Here is a 14963-nt window from a genome sequence, read left to right as displayed (position 1 = left end):
GATCTTGCTTTGAGCCCGAGGAATGATTTGAGTCTGGAGTCAGGATCCTTGGTCCAAAACACAATAGGCAAGGTGATGGGAATGAGATTTCCTGCTGGCACTGAGCTGTAGGAGCAGGTGAGAGGGGCCAAGGGTTCCTCTCTCATCTCCTGTATATTGTCATGGCTGCAGTCCTCATCCTTGCCCAAGCTCATCTCTGCCAGACTTGGCAGATGCTAAAAATATTTTGAGTGACAAGCAGACACTTATTTATTTATTTATTAGCTTAGCAGCCAGCATTTCTGTACCTTGCCTCGGGCACTCTGATCAAGCTGGCCAAGTCCTCATCTCCCTACTCAATCTATCCTCATTTCTCATTTGAGCAAATCTCCTGCTGAAATCTCCAGGAAATAAATGGAATGCTGTGTTGAGTTAAGTATTCAGGAATGTGTCCAGGAAGAGGGTGATGAGTGGGATGGAGAAGCAGCTCATAAGAAGTAGCTCATATTCTGGGATTAGGCATTGCTACACCTGTAAAGGGATTTAGGTCTGTGCACTCCACCCCTCAAGTCACTGCAATTAAAATCTGGAATACCAGGAAGCAGTGCAAAATAATCAGGAGAGACAACTCAGCTGCAGACTAGATTTTTCGGTGCTGAGTGTCCAAATGTGAGTGCCTGTGACAAATGTGAGTATGAGCCTTTCTTCTGCCTCCTCTGAAGAGATGCTCAGATTGTCACTCCTGAGACCAGTTTCTCCAAAAAGCAGCTGAGCCACTGTTCCAGCACTTTGGTAACATCCATATTTCCATAGGGGAGCTGTTAGGGTAGAATTTCAGGGTGTGTTCTATAAAGTGCACCACATATGCAGGTGAGGAAAAGAGATCCAGCTGTGCTGGCGGAAGAGATTAATGCCCTCGCTTGCTCATCGGTGCCAGAAACCTCATCCATCTGCCCCTGGAACAGTTCCTGTAAGCACTCCCTTAATCTTTAGCTTTAAACCATTTAAATTGTTGGTCTGAACTGACCTAGTTAGGTTTGTGTGGAACACATTAGGAAGTGCTCACGCAAACCACTGCACCAGCAGATCCAGCCTGGTCCCAACTCCAAGCTGCTGCTGGAAAACGTTCCCACTGAGGGCTGGGCTTGCCTTTCAGGTCTCAGGTCTGCACCCCAGGGACGGGTCCCAGGTGGGACACATCTTGCCTGACATTCAGACCCCTCCCTAGGATGACCCTTTTGTAGCTGGAAAACATCACTGTTCTGAAGGGTGAGTGTAAAAAGAGTAATTCTGGGGAAATATCTTCTGCTTATCCAGTCTCTTGCTGTGAACATCACTATTCCTTCAGCATGCTGGGTTTGTAGTCTTTTTCCATGCAATCATTTTAATTCCCAAATCCTGAAAACTAGTCCTTGTTTATAAAAGTATGACTTTTGCTTCCTCCTTGTGGCTGCTTTCCTTCGTAGGAGCTGCAGTTATACTTTTTGTTTCACTTACGCTTGTCAGTTAGAGCCACCTTGTGCTTCGGTGTGTGTTACATAAGAAAGGTTAAACGTTGTCATTTTTACAGAATGACTTTTGATCCCCATGATTCAGTGTTGGGATACCCCAGAACCTGGCAAGACTAACATTACTGATTGACCTTTGTGTGATGCTGATCCCCCAAGCTGATCCTACAGCATCTCCAAAAGTGTCTCTGAAAAACCTCAGGAGATGTTCAGTAATGGTCAAGAGTTTACAGATAGTCCTGTTCGTGGTGGGGTGGAAAAGAATGAAAATGCCATTGCTCTATATTTTTATTCCTGTTTTGACACAACAAGTAGGCAGATCTGTTTTCTGAGGGGGTTTTCTGAGTACAAGGTGCAGGAAAGCATTTTCCTTTTTAGTAGAATCAGGGTGCAGCATGGATCCCACTCCACTCTTTTGTGGTGGGACCATTAGACAGATCAAGACAGTTGTGACCTCCTGAGAAGGTGAGCTCTCCCCTGAGCAGGCAGAGTGCTGCTCAAGTTGGTACTAATTTAGAGTTCTTTGCTTCCATTGAACCACCTCCCAAATTAGTACTTTACAGAATTAAGCCACAATCCTAGAAAGATTTCGGGCAAAGCTGCACAGGGCACGCTTTGCCACTGTGGGAACACCAGGCTCTCTGGGTGGCACTGGGGCACAAACAGCTGTAATTGAGTATAACCATAAACTTCTATTACAGAAAGCCAGGAACTGAGTAGGGATAAAAGCTAATTCCTCATCCCTCCAGGTTCTTCCTTCCAGCTGGGATCCAGGTCTTTTTGGCAGGCAGCCGTGCGCTCCGGCTGGCAGCACAAGGAAGGGCTGTGGGCTCAGGGCTGTGTGCCCAGCTGAATTCACACAGGGCTGCCAGGGCCAACTGCTCATGCAAAGCAGAGAAGGCCCCAATTCAGAAAGCGTGGGTTTAGGGTGCCTTTAAAAGGGTGGCAGTCTCTGGGGTCGAGGTCTGGGTGCAGTGGAATGCCTATTGTCAGAGCTAAAGACCAAAGGGAACGCTACACATTGTGGACCCAAATGCAGCTGGCACGAACCAAAAATGTGCATGTGAGTGCCTTTCTAAGTACCCAGTAATCCTCCAGGGCAAAACGGGGATTAGGTCTCTCTCTCCCAGACAAAGAGGGAGTTCATTTTCTCAAAGATCCCTTGGCCAGTGAAGTGAGGAACCCAAATGAATGCCAGCGCTCCTTTCAGCTCCCTGCTTGCAAACAGGTACGGCGCCGGAGCAGCTGGTTTGTGTGGGGCTGTGCAAACACAGCACAGCCACACTGGGGGATTGGGGTCAGGTCAGCTAAAACCCATCCAGTCTCACAGAAAAGGGATGCCAGAAAAATGCTGGACAAGTAGGACCAGACAGCGTTGCACAGGGAAAACGCGGTTCCCTTTCTCCAGGCTTTTTCCGAGTGGACCTGAAGGTCAGCGCTCATTGAGGTTGTTTAAGTTGGAGTCGCATGAGTGAAGAGCCCTCCAAGAAGGAAAGCTGTGGGTCTGGATTAATTCCAGGTGATTTCTCAACCCCTGTTGCTTTGCCCTGAAATTCTTTGTGCTCGGAATCACCGCACAGGAGCCGTTAGACTGAAAGGGATGGCTGCCTCAATAGGAGATGCATCCATTTAAAATTGACCATCCTGTGACTTCTTTAATTTGCCTTCAAGCAACGGCCTGTGCAGTTAGGAAAGCACGAGCTACCTCTGTGCTGTGCCTGGAAAACTTCTTCTTTTCCCTTTTGGTGATTGGCTTATGGCACACAGATCAGCTCTAGTAATCCTGATTTAACAGGTATCAGCAAGCTTGTGGCTGTGATGTGTATAGAAAATGTGTATTAAGTAGTCTTGTTTCTTAGAAGCAGCAGACAGCACCTCTCTGAATGGCTTTGGGTTGTGTGAGGCTTTTTTCCCTGAGCTTTACTGACCCATCTGAATCCCAGACATGGATATTGTTACTTCTGCTTGAGACCTGGATCTTGCTGCAGAACTCTGGGAAGAATGCCTAATTCGGTCCCAAGATTCATGTGCTAAACGAGCCTTATTGAGATTTCAAACCTCAGGATGAAAAAGTGCTTCCAGTGGTTATACAGGTGGAGCCTGTTGGCATTTTGAGGTATCCACGAAACAGTCTTGAATTCCTTATGTGCTATGTAGGCTGTGGACTTGAACCTGGCTCTTTCCCATCTCCAGTAAGTGTGCTAAGTGGCAATCAAGAGATTTTACCAGGGACTGAGAGACTTTCTCTAGCAAAAGCTTTAGAGGTTATTAGTGCAGGAGGTTTCAGTTCAATTGATAAATATTTTTGTTATGAAAAAGTTGTTTTCTCTGCATGTTTCCAGCTGGTCCTGGCTCTTGGTGTGGCTCGGGGGTCCCGTGAGCACAGACTAACAAACCTGTGCAGGCACTGCTGCCTCCAGGAGAGCACCTGGGCCTCTGTGCTCTGACACATGGGGCACTTCCAGTGCAGCTCAAGGAGATTCTGTGAGCGTGACAGAGATGTGGATTAGGGGCTATTTCTGGAGCAGCCACAGGAAGTAACAAAATAAGAAATACGTAAGCAATCCAGTCTTTTCCCTTGAGGCGGAGCGGGAGGATCTGCCTGGCAGGATGGCCGCAGGCGAGCACAAGGTCGGTGCCCAGGATGAGCGTGGTCTCACCCCCCAGCTCTGCATCCCTTCCCCAGGGGAGCCCTCTCCCTGATGTCATGGAGGAGGCAGGAGGGCTTGCTGTTTGCTAGGAGATGGGGGACTGCCGCGGCTGCGGTGCTTTCATTGCCAAGGAGATGCAATTCCAGCTCCTCAGCTGCAAAGAGGAGAGCCAGAGGTGAAGCTGCCCAGCTCTCCTCATGTCACTGGGCTGGGTGGGGATCTGGGGCTGCCCTGTGACATTGTGTAATGTGGAGTGCTGTGAGGATAAGCCAGCAGCTTTAACTCCTCCGGATCCCTCCTGGCTGGCAGAGCTGGGTTTGGCTTTGTTGCTGCTTCTCTGTGTTTTTGTGTCTGTGCTGTGCTGTTGGCTGTTTCTGTAGTGGAGGAGGGTTGCCTCTTAGCATCTGATTTAAGACAAAGGGACAAAAATAACAGGAAATGCAGCTGTAGAAGTTGGAAGAGGAGCTTTAATCTCGATTTCAGAAGAATCAGCCTGTGAGCAGCTATTTTTCTTTTAATTGTGACAGTGGTTATAAACACTCCCGTTGATCCCAAATGATTTAAAAATGACAATTTGACCTCCATCCTCTCTTCTAGGAACAACACTGGACTTAGAAGTAAAGAGACATTAAAAATTACTAAACCTATTAACATTTGGGGATTTTATCCTCTGGACTTAGGGTCTTCTCTTACCGTGGCAGCAAACCAAACTCAGTAGTCGTGGCTCCAAGAGGTGGGACCATTGAAAAATACCTGGTTTAAAATTTTTTTTAAAAACCCAACCAACCTTAATAATTTTTAAACATAGTTCCAAGTGCTGTTTATGGATAATCTCAGCCATTCTTAGATTCATACCTGGAACTACAGCCAGCTAAGCAAAAAAGCAGAGTACAGGATGGTAGTGCAGCCAAGCGTAAGGCTGCTGTGCTGGAAAAGAAATGCTATGAGCAGACAAAACTTCCCAAGTTGGGTTTTGTACAGCTCCCCCTGTGCAAAATCTCTCTCCTCTTTGGGAATTGTAGCCAGGCAGCTGAGCTCACATGGCAGCATTTCCTCAGTGAGAGTGCAGCACTGATTTATGCTGCTGTTGTTACGAAATGTGGAGCTTAATTAATTAAGAATATGATCTCTGCAGACTCAGAGGTAATTTTGGAGGGATCTGCTGGGCAGAGGCACACACCCACACTTACTGCCCAGGCTGGATTTAGGAAACCAGTCTGTACTGGAATGTGAAAATTATAAATAAGGATAAGGAAGACTGAGGAAAGTGAGGAAGAAGAGCCAGGAGCCCAAAAGGTTAAGATAAGTGCTGTGAAACGTTCCAAGTATGCAGGTGATGGGAGGTCAGCGAGGGAGGCAGATAAAGCAATCAGAGGAGGTCAGACTCAGCTCTGGTCAGAGGCAAAGGATCTCCCAAAACCAGCGACTGAATTCCGCAGGGATTGTGGCAATTCGGGAAAGACATGAGACATCGATGGCAGCAACTGGCAAACCAGTCTTGTAGGGATTAATATAAAATAAGGCCACACATGCTCTCTTGAAGAGCTCTGAAGAACGGGGTAAAAAATAGGGAAAGGTTTTGCAGATGGCTGCTGCAGCAAGGCTGTGCAAAGAGAGAGAGATGTGGGCTCAGGACGTGCTGCCTCTCTTCTGGAGGGGCCACTGAAACTCCTGAGGGGCAGGCTGTCCTTAAAAAAAGGCTTAAATCTCTAGTACCGTGTTCTTTTGCATCAAGGAAAAAAATCCTACCAGGTCATATTTTTAGATGAGGGAAGAGCTGAGCAGACTGTACTCATGAACATGTGTGGTATTAAATACCAAAGGCACTGTGGAACTGGCAAGTATAAATAACAATTCATAATTAAACATGAACTTTGCAGAAAAGGAAAGATTTCAGAGGCAGCTGCCAGCCTCAGGTGGGAGGTAAAGGAGTTTTAAATAGACCGTGTGTGCTGGGTTTCCTGTCTCCCACTTGAGAACTTCAGAAACAGCATGATAACAAAAGGAACAACTGCAGGCCCCTCCTTGCCAGGGATACTTTTTAGCTATGGAATTGTGAGGCCCTTTGCAGCATCCCGAAATAAAATGCAGCCCAGGCCTTAAAGAGCATCCCATTGGGCTGAGTGTTCTCCCAGAGAGCCGTCCCAGGGCAGCTCCAGCTCTTGGAGAAGGGTCACTCGAAGGAGAAGACGGTGAGTGGTGATTGCCAAGAGGAAAGGTAGGCCCTCAACCCCTTTGTACCAGGGTGGCTGTCTCCATGTTATGGTGGAAGAAGTGTCTTTATAGAGATGAACACACTCCTGGTTGTTAGACTGAGCTGCCTTAGTTAGAAATGGCACGGAAAACCTTCTGGGAAAAGCAGACAGGTAAGGCAGAAAGCTGCAAGGGGAGAACAGGTGCTGGGTTTAGGGTCCCCTCAGGTATTCTCCCTGCTCCTCCAGCTCTGCTCTCACCAGGGACACCCCTGCATGGGGACCATCCCCTCTGGCTGTGCTCCATCCCTGAGGTGTGTGTGCTTCCCGGGTGGAAGGGTCCTCATGTCTTGTGTTCCCCACAGGCCCTGATTAATGTTATTTATAGCCTGGCTGATTAGTTTTCAATGTCTTCCTGAGCCCGCCGTGCCACACAGAGCTCTGTAATTATAGTTTTTTAAGAGGCTGGAGAAAAACTCTGTCGGGTTTCCCTGCTCCCCCCGCACAGCACCTCCAGAGCCCACACCGGCACTAATTAACGGGTCTTTGTCTCTGGGAGGTAAACCCCAAAGTTATGTGTGCTGGCAAGCAGGGCTTGCTCCCTGGGAGGGGGAACACCCAAGCTGATTACCTTCCTTCCCTCTGCCCACTGAGGGTCGGAGCTCTGTGCATCCATATGGGAACACTTGGAAGTGACTTAGAAAGCTCTGCTCGCAGCAGAGTTTAGAGTCTGCATCGTCTCTTGCTTCCTTAACGTGCTTCAAAAGCTGTTTTTTCTTAAAAAAAAAAAAAAAGAGCCCAAGTGCTGAAAGATCACTAGGCTGTGGTGCCCAGGGAGCTGTTGGCACTCACAGCTTTATATCAGTTTCTCAGGCTGCTGATTACTCTTTTTTTTTTGGCACGGGGCAGTTTCCCAGTCCTAAATATTGTTACTGGCTCCTTTGGAGACAGCTGGCCGGAGAGAAGGCATGAGCAGCTTTCCTCACTGCAGGAGTACAGCTGTGGTGTGGCCCCCGAGAGCCAAACTCTGCTCTTTAGGAAACAGGGAAGTTATGACAAGCGCTCATCAGGAAAGTTAGGAAAGATCCAAGACCTCTCCTGTAACATGGCAAAGATCTGCTCTGGCAGTATCTGCTTTCAAACGGGTTGGAACAACAGTCTGAGGATTGTGTCAAAGAAATCACCTTGGCTCTGGAAATTGGTGATTTCTCATGGTAAACTCGGTGAGCAAAGAGAGTTGGAGCAGTTGAGGGGTTTGGCACTGGCGCTTCCCAGGGCTGCAGTAGAGGAGGTTGTGCTCCAGGTGTACAGCGAGGCTGGAATGGGAGCAGGGAAGGGAATCTTTCTTGTTATGATGAGAGACTTGACATCATCTCAGAGGAGAGGGGTGGCACAGACAAAGCAGGACGGGATTTGGCACAGGGAAAGAAAAGGCAGCCAAGGCAGGATTTGGGGTGAAATCTGGATGAAGATAAGCAGGGCGAGCAGAAAAGGCCGTTCCAGACCAGTCGCTTTCCCTAATCTAGGTGAAAGTGCTGCTGCGCTTCCCTGGGATATCTCACCCGCTGTGTGAGGCTTAACATTCCTGCCTGGCACGTGGGGGCTCGGGGAGGGAGCGTGGGGGAGGACCCAGCCGGACACAAAGACGGCCGGTCTCTCACCGGAATGGCATCCAAGCCATCTCAGCTATCCAAAGCCCCAGATGCCGGCATGTGGGCTCAGCGCACAACAAGAGGCGATTCCAGCTTAGCCCGGGCCAGGCCTGCCGCGGGCAGGGACAGGCGCAGGGGGCCTTTCAGCCCTGCTTTTATTCGGCGCGGGGGGTTCCTTGGGCGTGCCGAAATTTCCAGTTTCTCCTGCGTTTCGGTGCTAAAGTGGGAATACTGGAGCGTTGTGGGCTCTCCTGTGCCTGGGGGAAGGAAGGAGCTGAAGCGATGCTCGCACGGTGTTTGTGTGACGTCTGCACGCGTGTGCTGGACTGGGGTAAATATTGTGCTTCCTGACTTTGGGGAAATATCAGTAGGGGGAGGATAAGTTTCTCTTTCTCCCTCCCACTGCATGGACCTTTCTCTTAGCTTCTCTCTTGTGTGTTCAGAGCATTCCCTGAGCTCTTGCGAGGTGTGGAAAAGGCATGTCCCACGGTGGAACCCCTGAACTCCCCCTCTGGGAATTTTAGGGTCCCCAGATGCAGCTGTAGGATAATGAGTTTTGTGCCGTGGGTGCTGCAGCTGATCTCGCTCCTGTGTGGGGAGAAGCAGCACTGTGGGATTGTGCAAGGGACTCTCTCAGGTGCTGAGCACTGCTTGGGTTAGAGAAAAACAAGGATACACGTGGCTTTACACAGGGGATACATGTGGCTTTCTGTGACATGTTCTTTGCGCTTTTTTAAAAACTAGACTGATGCTCCTGCCTTGCCCCCTGGGTCTGTATAATGCTGTCTTTCCTAAAATGCTGATGAAACATAGGATACAGGGGCTGAGGTTTTTGTGTGGTGGTGTTTATGTGGCCTTGGTTTCTTCTGACAGGGACACACATGCAGCAAAGGGATGCACCGACCTGTCTCCCAGCCCACTCGGTCCCGACTGTGTGAGCACTGACTTCCAGCCCAGCAAAGCCACGTGGTCTGGAGGAGTTAAGTTACGGCTGAAGAGCAGGTGAGAATGTTCCCCTGTGTCCCTGTGTGCAGGGTGTGTTTCATGGCCTCTCTTCTGGCAAACTCCACGGTGGAGCACTGGCAATCCCCAGTGCCTGTGGTGGAAGAGGTCCAGGGCTGTTTCTTAACCTCACAGCCACCTTTTCCCAAGGTTTCCTTGCCCTCAGCACAGCGCCAGGGAAATGAATTCACCCTTTGGACCATCAGCATTGCTGGATGTCCATCTCCATAGGGCTGGATGTAAAATAGTTTCTGCTTTGGATACTGATGTGCTTGAGGGGCACTCACTGGTCCTGGAAGAGGTGTCCTTTCTCCTCAAAAGCTCTTGTCAGTGCTGGTAAAGGTCAACAGAGATGCTGGACCAAAATATCTCCACAGAAGTGGTGTAAGCCTGCTGTGATTCCCCACCTTGAGGTGCCTGGCTTTCCAAAATCACCTGGCTTCTTCTGAGCCTGGGAGCTTCCGTGGGAGCTTGGCATTCATGGTTGCTGAATGCCTGTCTGCAGTTTTAAACAATTAAATGTCTTCAGAAATGGGTTTCCTGAATTGCTCTGGATTGGCTGGTGTTGTGGCAGAGCCTGATTCCCTTCCTTTGTCCGTGCAGTTTAGGACCAAATCCTACAGCATTTACTCAGGCAGAGCTTTTGCTGGCATCAGAAGGGCCTCTTACATCAGTCAGATGTAATCTGGATGACCTCATAGATTTTTTGTCTCAGTCTTCTGAGGTTTGCACCGTGAAGTCAAAGCAGTGCCTTCTATTGGCAACACTGCATTTGGGCCAGACCTTGACTTTTGAAGCTGCACCCACTTCCTGGAGCTGGAGGAAATGTGTCCTGTGAGTGAGCAGCTGAGAAGGGAATGTGACATTCTGATCTTAGCGGCAAGGACACACCTCTGAAGCAAACTTCTGACCTTAGTGGAGATGCTTCATCTTTTGGCCACTGCAGTTACAGATGCTGGTCCTGCCCAGCCTCGGCTACAGCAGATTTTAGAGGCTGAATTCTCAGGGTAGTTTTATCAAGGAGAGATTTATCTCTGACTGTGGAGTGGGACTCTGCGGTTCCCCAGGTATGTGACCCACGGTGAATTTGGGAAAGGAGCTCCCAGACATCCACCACTTTCCTTTAAGCAATGAATCATTCAGAATATGCCCTCTGTAAATCCTTCTTGCCCATCAGTTTAGTAGCAGATCTTCACAGAAGCTCCAAAGTTTAGCATTTCACTTGGATTAATTTGTCTTTGGGTGCAGAGCCAATGTTTTGCTTTACTTCTCCAGCGGTGTCAGAGGCTGTGTGTGCATGCACTCAGCTTAAGTCAGGCTGGAGCTTTGGTTACAAGCAGGAAGTTGCTTTAATGTATAAGAATTTCAGTGTGGGAGGGTATTTCAGACTCAGCAGCCTTTGCTTTGGCCACAGCACGGGGTGCAGTTCCCTGCCAGGTTCTCTTTCTGCAGACTCGCTCTTACCCCCCCAAACACATGTGTACAGCCCCATCCATCCACCTAGAGGACCTGCTGCTTCTCTCCCGTTTATCATCCCTACAGGAGCACTTGAATGTGGAGTTTAGGAGCCTTGCCTGTGATTTGTAGCCTGGTGGCTCAGAGGAGAGCCCAGCTGCTGCCTGAAACACTTGCCCTGCGAGTCCCCTTGGTTACCTGCCGTGCCTCATTGTGCCACGTTCCCGTTGGATAATCGGGCTCTCAGGGCAGCGTTCCTGCTGCCAGCCACCCACTTCCTCCTAAGCACCGAAGGAGACAGGGAAAACACATTCCTTCCATTGTTTCCAAGTCTCTCCTGTTGCAAGTTGCTGTGTGTTGGATATCGGGGTGTGAAAGAATCCAAGCTATGCTTGGGTTTCTGTCTTTTTAACTAATTTACTGACTGGAGAAGAATGAGAAAAAATTATTTGAATTGAGCCCGTTGGGCTGGTTCATCAGTCTGGCTAAATCAGTGCAGCTCTGCAGAGCCACGGGCAGGGGAAGTCGCTGCAGGCTCTGGCTGCTGGGATTTTCCACCCGTGCTCTGAGAGGTGATGTGAATCCCTGGAGAAGACAGGGAATAATAGGGTCTTTCTCAAAGACTGTAAGTCAAGTCAGCTGCTTCTTTTCCACATCTGTTCTTTCTTCCTCTTTTTCCAGCAAAAGAAACAGAGAAAAATCATAGCAAGAAGAGGAAAGTTGCAGAGAGTCTTCCAGTGCTTCCCAGCTCCTCACTGTAGCCTACACATGCTCTAAGTACCAGGCTGGAGACTCTCCTGGCTTCTCCATGTCTGAGCTGCAGTCCTGAGGGACTCTATCCTGGTGGCAAGCACTTTCTCAACAAAGAGACCAGAAATATCCCTTATTTTGCAATTTAAATCCTACTCATCATGTTGCTTGGTAACACTGTCTTTAAAATAAAAAGCTGTCAGAAGATCCCGGTAGGACAAAGTCCTTGAATCCAGTAATCAGCCAGAGTGAAGTTTGTGTACATCACCTCTGTTCCCACTGAAGCCTGTGTCTGGGTAGTGTCAGGGAATGCCAGTGGGACCCTTGTGTAGGGAAAGGTCCCCAGTGTAAATATCACCTGTCAGCCCTGTGCTGGGGCAAAGGGAAGGTGAAGCGGCTCTGAGCCCTGCACTCTGTTTCCTTTGCTGGAAAATGGATAAATGCCCCCTTCTTGGATAAGGCAGCCTGGTGGTTCCCAGAGAAACGTGATAACACAGAGGTGTGACATGCAGGACCAGTAATCATTAATTACAATGTTTGACTGTTCCTAAGTTCAAGGAAGGAGCACCCGTTGCTCACAGCTGCCATCACCTTGGAGCGATCCCAGCACTTCCATCTGCAGCCTGGGCTGGAAAGCACTTCTGTCAGGAAAAACCAGTAGAAAAAAATCTGGCTGTAGATCCAGATGCGTGATTCTCATCTCTGCTTCCACACAGGGATTTTCTTTCCAGGGGCATGGTGGGGAGTTTTTCTCAAAGAGTTGATGATGGTAATCCTAGGAAATCTGAGCAGAAACCTCTGATTCTCTGCTTCCTCATCCCAGAGGGACTTCAGGAAGCTCGGTACCCGTCTCCCGGTTCCCACATGGCACTCAGGGCCTGGGCTATTGCAACACAATTTTACTTTTCCTTTATAGATGAGGAGACACTCTTGCCCAAGATCCATCATGTGAAATGTTTCATACACTTCAGTTCTCTCTAAGGAATCTTCCTTCTTTTTAGTCAAAATTGTGAAGGGACAGAGCTCACTCCAGACCTCTCCTGACCCAGAATTTACCAGAAGGGCTCTATGAGCCTAAAAAGAGAGATTTAGTGAAAGACACACCAAGCTGACGCCACTCTGGTCCGACTCCTTTCTAATTGGCCTCGTCTGTTCTGCTTATTTTTAGAGCCATGACTGAACCTTAATTAAGAGCGACATTGCTTTGAGTAGATTGTTGCCTTGCTCTGTCGAAAGCCTAATAGGCTTCCAAGTGCTTTAGTTTTCCTTCATCTCCTGCCCAACAGCCAGGCAGAGGGGCTGCAGCAGCACGTTCGGGTGTCTGGAAAACGTCTCCCTGTTGTGCTCACGCTCCTTTAGATGTGTCCCTCTTGGAGACAGGTCCATGCTGGTGAGAATTCAGATGGTTTCTGTGGATGCAGGTGCACAGTCACCCCGGAAGGAGAGTACAGGTGAATTGCTGGGATCATGTGTACAAAGGTCCTGCTACTCCATGCAGTGTGGCACAGCTTAGGACATCCTGCCTCTGCCATGTGGGTTTTGTTAGGTTAGAATTATCACTAGCTTGAAATGTTGCCCGCTGTGAGGAGGATGAGGTGAGGATGGGCACTGCCCTCTTGGCTCACTCCCTTGTAACTCAGTGCCTGGAATCGCAGCCTGGAGGCACAAGCTTTGCACTCGCATCCTAACCTTTCTTCTTTCCTGCAGGAGGAGGGTCTGTGCTGCAGGGCCCTTCCTACCTCCCCAGATGGTGGGCTAGGCCATGGCTATCCCTTCCAGGCCATGGCTGTCCCTTCCAGCTCCAGTAACCTCCCACACAGCCACCTGGCCACACGGCTTTGGGGACAAGCACATCCACAGGGATTGCAGTTAGCTTTCTAAGGATGTAGGAAAGGTGCAAATGGCAATTTGAGGAAGCTGGGTTGTGTGCTTTGGTTAGAGATGGGCCTTTCACACCAGAGTATCTGTGCACTCCTGGAGGATGCTGGGCTGGAGTACTTTTGGACTGCAGAGCGCTTGGGTTGTGCGTGTGCTCCGGAATCGGCGAGGAACAGTACGTGAAGAACAGCAGTCAGACTGAATGCTCTGTTCTGGATGGGTTTAGTTTGTAACCTTGGGAAAAAGATAACTCAGCCTTTCAGTTGCACTGTGAAGAAAGCCTCTGATGCTGATTCATTTGTAGTGTTTGTGCCAAGGTGTCCTCGTAAAATTCCATTCCTGTTTTGCATACGAAGTAAAAAACCCAGGGATTACGGAGAAGACCATGCTCAGCTCTTCCTAATAAGAGAAAGCTGCAGAGCTGTTACTGGGGAAGGGCCTCAGAGATGTGAGTGTGATCCTTGCAGCCCAGACTGCATCCAGCCTGTGCCAGGCTGCCTCGAGGAGCCTCTAATGGGCCGGGCACGTTTCCGCCTGCAAACGCTGGGACCAGCGTAGCAGCAGGGAGCACCCAGATAACAGCAGCTGGGCAAGATTAAAGACTCTCCTTTTCCCTTTGGTTTTCCAGTGTACAAGGGTGAATTTGGCAGTATCAGGTCTGCAATCAGTGTTAACAGCTGCCATTTAGGTGCCAGCATTGCATCACGGTCCGCTGATTTCCCCAGGTGTCTTCTCTCCCACGCATTTGTCGTGATGCCAACCTGACCTGGATGCCCAGGTTATCTGATCACTGGAGGTGTCCATGAGGAACCTGGAGTCTCTTTTTCCAGCCTTGGCACTTACAATAGAGGGATCACTTTCTCTATTATCTGGAGTGGGGAATTTTTTAGTAATAAGATTGTCCAGACACCTTTGCAAGTACAGTACAGGTGCAGCCCTTGGGAATATATAAAAGATAAGGCAATGAGGTTGGTTTGTTGTTGTTGTTGTTATTATTACAGTTCTGCACTTTTAAGTCCTACAACCTCCTGAGACAAAGGCAAGAATGTGGGTTATTCTTAATAAACAGTTTTGTCAACTTCCCATCTGGCAGTTTCCAGCTTCCTTGTTTTCTGGACAAGGAGCTTAACAGAAGAGGTCTGTCTCAAACACACCTACACATGTAAATGTAAAATGGTGCTGGGTTCAGCTTGCCCTCTGCAGACTTTAAGTTCAGCTTTCCTTGAGACAGTCCTGCCACAACAGATGTTAAAAGGAAAAGCATGTCCCTTTTTCTTGCTTCTTTTAGCAGATGAGAGAATGACCAGCACTTCTGACATCTGCATGGAAAATCACTGGAGAAATGGTTCTGCTTCTCACTCTCATTTCCATCCTGGTGCCAGTGTTAACTGGTGTTAGGAAAGGACCTGACCCTAACAACCATTTTTTGCTCTGTACACTTTCCTGTATCGTTTCTTCTCACAGTCTTAGGCAGTGGAGAGTCCTCTCTTGGTGTCTGGGTTACATCTGCCAAGGGTATTTTAATCTATTTCCTGACTTGTAAAGGACATACTGTACTGTGAATTTTCAGTGAGACAGAACTTTAAAGGTGTGTTATATCCTCCTGTTGCATTTATTTAGTCAGCATTATCCTGCAGGCTGTCACATTTCAGTGGTACCCAGGTCCAGTGCTACTCCTCCTTCTCACAGGAAGAGTGAGAAACTGCAGAGCAGAGGAGAGATCCCCCTTGGAAAGGAGCAGAGGATTGAGGACAAGCCCAAAGGCTGGGGCAAGGAAGCATCTGTGTGGCCTGTTCAAGGGACTCACTAATCCCCTGCTTTGACTTTCCATTGCACCACTGTGCTTTAAATAAGGCTGCTGGTGGGTTGTTTCTCCTCAGTGCTGACAGGGCCAGG

At 48.9% G+C, this 14963-nt stretch overlaps 1 protein-coding gene across 5 annotated transcripts in view; it reads left to right on the top strand.

The window, feature by feature from the left end:
• The window catches only part of SHROOM3 (shroom family member 3), a 67212-nt gene that overhangs the window by 33745 nt on the left and 18504 nt on the right, over nt 1-14963 (top strand). For 4 of the 5 annotated variants that reach the window (XM_051769425.1, XM_051769426.1, XM_051769422.1 and 1 more), the window contains exon 2: nt 8856-8984. The exons of the other annotated variant lie outside the window; for it this stretch is intronic. The gene's annotated coding sequence lies outside the window, so the exon portion shown is untranslated. The remainder of the gene's footprint in view (nt 1-8855; nt 8985-14963) is intronic. 5 annotated transcript variants of the gene reach the window in all.

Source organism: Manacus candei, unplaced genomic scaffold (assembly GCF_025592945.1).
Source record: "Manacus candei isolate 608988 ecotype Guabito, Panama unplaced genomic scaffold, ASM2559294v1 h1tg000107l, whole genome shotgun sequence".
Lineage (NCBI taxonomy): Eukaryota > Metazoa > Chordata > Aves > Passeriformes > Pipridae > Manacus > Manacus candei.
Note: the sequence above shows the minus strand (reverse complement) of the source record. Positions and strands in the feature narration are given on the sequence as shown.